Source organism: Anarrhichthys ocellatus, unplaced genomic scaffold, assembly GCF_004355925.1.
Source record: "Anarrhichthys ocellatus isolate YVR2014 unplaced genomic scaffold, GSC_Weel_1.0 scaffold226, whole genome shotgun sequence".
In the NCBI taxonomy this organism is placed as follows: Eukaryota; Metazoa; Chordata; class Actinopteri; order Perciformes; family Anarhichadidae; genus Anarrhichthys; species Anarrhichthys ocellatus.
The window spans coordinates 115,486-119,772 of NW_022280256.1; the positions used below are offsets into that span (position 1 = coordinate 115,486).

The 4,287-nt window shown below is 35.9% G+C and overlaps 1 protein-coding gene across 1 annotated transcript in view; it reads right to left on the reverse strand.

Moving 5' to 3' along the window:
- Positions 1–1,597, reverse strand: part of LOC116400966 (arf-GAP with Rho-GAP domain, ANK repeat and PH domain-containing protein 1) — a 17,050-nt gene extending 15,453 nt beyond the window's left edge. Inside the window, exon 1 of the mRNA XM_031879094.1 lies at positions 1,353–1,597. The gene's annotated coding sequence lies outside the window, so the exon portion shown is untranslated. The remainder of the gene's footprint in view (positions 1–1,352) is intronic.
- Between the last annotated feature and the right edge of the window lie 2,690 nt (positions 1,598–4,287).

Sequence of the window (4,287 nt, forward strand, 5' to 3'; positions counted from 1 at the left end):
TAAACTAAAGAACATCTACTAAACTAAAGAACATCTACTGAACTAAAGAACATCAACTAAACTAAAGAACATCAACTAAACTAAAGAACATCTACTAAAGAACATCTATTTAAACTAATGAACGTCTAAACTGAAGAACATTTAAGCTAATGAACGTCTAAACTAAAGATCTACTAAACTAAACAACTACTAAACAAATGAACATCTACTGAACTAAACATCAACTAAACTAAACATCAACTAAACTAAAGAACATCTACTAAACAGATGAACATCTACTAAAACCGAGAGTGCCTTGACAGTATCTTGTATATATTTATTTAATGTCTTGTTTTAAATCAGTAATGTCTTGTCTTAATGTTTTTATATATTTATTACCTGTTGCTGCTGTACTGACTGATGAGTCGCCAACTTAATTTCGTTGTGTTTTTACGATGACAATAAACATCCTTATCCTTATCTACTAAAGAACATATACTAAACTAAAGAACGTCTAAACTAAACAACATCTAAACTAAAGAATGTCTGAAATATAGAACGTCTGAAATATAGAACATCTGAACTAAACAATACAATGTTTACTGAGGTAATAAATCAAGAGAGAAGTCGAGTCATTTTCTCATAGAGTTCTATACAACCAGAGGAGCCCCCTGGTGGACACTAGAGAGAATGCAGCTTTAACACATAAAGCTTTGGCTTCACTTGAAGAACCGGAGGTTGTTTCCTGATTCACACCTAAAGTTTCCTCTTGTTCCATGCATACAGTTTCTTTTCAAAATAAACTTCCAGCGTAGAGTTACTGAGTCTTTAGGTTTATTAATGTAACTAAACTACTTGGTTAGGCTTTACTAGGTTTGTTAGAGAGCTGGCATTAGATACGCAAGTAAGTTACACAACATTAGTAAAATGAGACAATGTGTTGTACAGGACATGAACAGGACTCTCCTGGGTGAAAGTCCTGAGTTTGTTTGATCCTGTACTTGGTCAGCTGCTCTGAAAACATGAAGTTTACATTAATAGTTCAATATATTATTAATCTTAACAGTATTAAACTATTAATGTAAAAGTCACAGTGATTAATAATATATTTAACTTTTAATAAATAATACTTTGAATATATTTTCAGAAGTTCAGTCAATAAATCAATAAATACTTTCAGATTTTATGCATCAACTGAATGCTTACTGGTTACTGTGACGATACTTGAGTAAATGTAGCTACTTAGTTACTTTCTGTTAGAAGTGTAACGTTTCTCAAACAAAGAAGAAATCATACTGAAAACATGAATATTAATACGCCTGAAACAACAATAAGAACCACAGAAGAATAAACATCATGACTTCACTTCTTACTTTGTTTGAGCTCCTCAGTGACGGCGAACACCTGAGATTCCTGCTGTTCACCTGTCGTTCTGCCCTCCTTACCTGTGTCTGTCTTTTCACCTGATTTCTGTGTACCTGTTTACCTCTCTGACTGTTTACCTGTGTACCTGTTCACCTGTCTGTCTGTTCTGTTGTCTGTGTGCGGGTAAATGTTGAAGTTTTCTGCTTCACATGTTGAACGTCCTGTTTATGATCTACCTGCACTCATAAAAACTGAACCGTCACTTCTACTGTCTCCAGGTCTGTGTGTGTCTGTGTGTTAAAGGGTTAACTCACATGGAGACAACAAGAGCTGTGATTGGGTAACAGGTACACACCTGTACAGCTGAATCAATCAGCTGTCAGGAAGATGATCAGGTGTTTTAACTGCCAACGTTTTTACAGTGAAACGTTCAACAGGTTCAACCTGCTGCAGGAATGTAGGTGTGTGTGTAGGGTTAAACACTTACATACGTTTACAGCTCAGGTGAGGCTCATTCAGCTGACAACCCTCCAGTCAGTACCTTCAACAGAAAATCAAACACAACCGCAGCACCTAGTGGATGAGGAGGGTCGTCACATGACAATCCCGAGCTCTGACCACTGAACCAGAGATGGTACTGAGATGGTAAAGAGATGGTACTGATATGGTACAGAGATGGTACTGAGACGGTACTGAGACGGTACAGAGACGGTACAGAGATGGTACTGAGATGGTACTGAACCACAAAGGTCATGAAGCCAGATAGCCCTCCCTCCGACACCCACCGCAAGCAAGTAACCATTTGTAACACTCTTCCCATCATCAGTGGTTAGATAAATAAATATATATATCACGATATCTAGTACTTTATTCATTGTACTTGTGTATTTGTGAACATTTTACATGATTGTCGGCTCATCACATGAACTCTTTGCGCGTTTCTGTCAGCAGATCGTTTGATTGTAAAGAATCAGAGTTTAAGAGGTGAACTTCAGTTTCAGGGCCTCATGAAACTTGAGGACGTCTTCTGGAGTCAGTCGGCACCGTCTCATCATCATTTGCTCAGTTACCAACTTCTCAAACTTCTTAAAAATTGGATGAAGTCTGACATTGTCTCACTTTGACGACAATGTTTCTGATTTAATATAATAATAATTAAATTAACGCTATTAACACTAAAACATACAAAACTGAAAGTGTTATAAGATTTGGTCAACATGATTTTGATATATTGATAATCTGCTGCTCAGCTTGTTTGATTTAGTATTTATTTTACAAATTAACAGAAGTATCTGCTTTGTGTTGCATCTTTATTAAAGTGTTTGAGTTTAAAGGGTTGAGGTTTTGATGATTATTTTAAGGTATATTTGTTCATGCAACAAACTTTAACAGTTCAAAATGTTTTATATTATGATATAAAACTACAATAAATAATAAAACTACATAAACTACTTGAAATGAAAGAAACATTAAACACATTTTAAATGTTGTTTGAGCGTAAATAGAGAAGCAGTAGTTCAGAAGTGAATATGAAACCATCTGTTTTAACTTCATGTGGACTTGGAGAGTCCTGTGTGGGTTACTGTGAGAATAGGGTAAACCCAGGTTCGGGTTAACCCAGGCTAGGGTAACCTGGGTCGTTACTACATTTAAACATCACAAACACGTCGGCCAGTTTAAAAAGACCAAGTATGAATCAGGACAAATCAAACTTGATTTGAAACAAGTCATTTTAAATTTTACTGTCAGATTTCTTCAAAGAAAATTAAAGTTTAAAAAGTGAATCCTCATGTTTTTTACAGTTCAGTCCTCTAAACATCGAGTTTAAAACTGAAACACAAACAGAAGCTCAGCTAAAGGTTCTTTACAGTGTGGAGTTTAAATTCAATGAAAACTTTTACCCTGACAGTAAATAATCATGTACTTTTACTCTGCTGTGAGTACTAGTACTGAGTATTACTGATACATATCTGACAGAGGACTTCAGGTTCTGGTTCAGGTTCTGGTTCAGGTTCTGGTTCTGGTTCAGGTTCAGGTTCTGATTCTGGTTCTGCAGGGCTCATGAGGGGAACGTAAACAGGTGAGTCTGAGGCCACCTGGTGGACGAGTGAAGGATAACAACACAGAGACAGACGGCGATAATATTACTGCTGTTAGTAAGAGTTGAGGAAAATATCAGTGGGAAATATTTAAAAAATATTAGAAAAATATAATAATATATTAGTAACATATCCAATAAGAAATAATGAGTGAAAAATATCTGAATAGTTATATAATAGTTATATAAATATATAATAGTTATATATAGTTATATTATATATATATATATATATATATACTGTATATATATATGTGAAATCATGTGAAGAATGTAAACAAAGTGTTTTTCCATTTCAGACTGAAGCTTCTTCCTCTTTATTGATCCTCAACTGATTCATTACTGATCAATTAATCAACCTGTCTGCTGATACTAATGTCTCTCTGACACACACACACACCACATATACACACACACACCACATATACACACACACACACACACCACATATACACACACACACCACATATACACACACACACACCACATATACACACACACCCCAATTTATTTAATCAGCTTTACACACTGAAACAGTTAAAGTGAGAGAAAAACTCACAAAAATACCTTTCAGTGTGTGTGTGTGTGTGTGTGTGTGTGTGTGTTGGACTGGGTTCACTTCCTGTCAGAGAGGGGGGGAAGGGGGACCGATTGAAAACAGACGTCTCTCTCTCTCTCTGTGAGTCAGTCTGTTGGCTTCCATTCGTCTTTCGTCTGGAATGAACTCCGACTGAAGAGAACAAGAAGAAGGAGAAGAAGGAGAAGAAGAAGGATAAGAAGAAGAAGGAGAGAAATGAAACAACAGGAGTGAAGGAAAGGAGAGAGAGAGGAGGAAAAATAAGGAG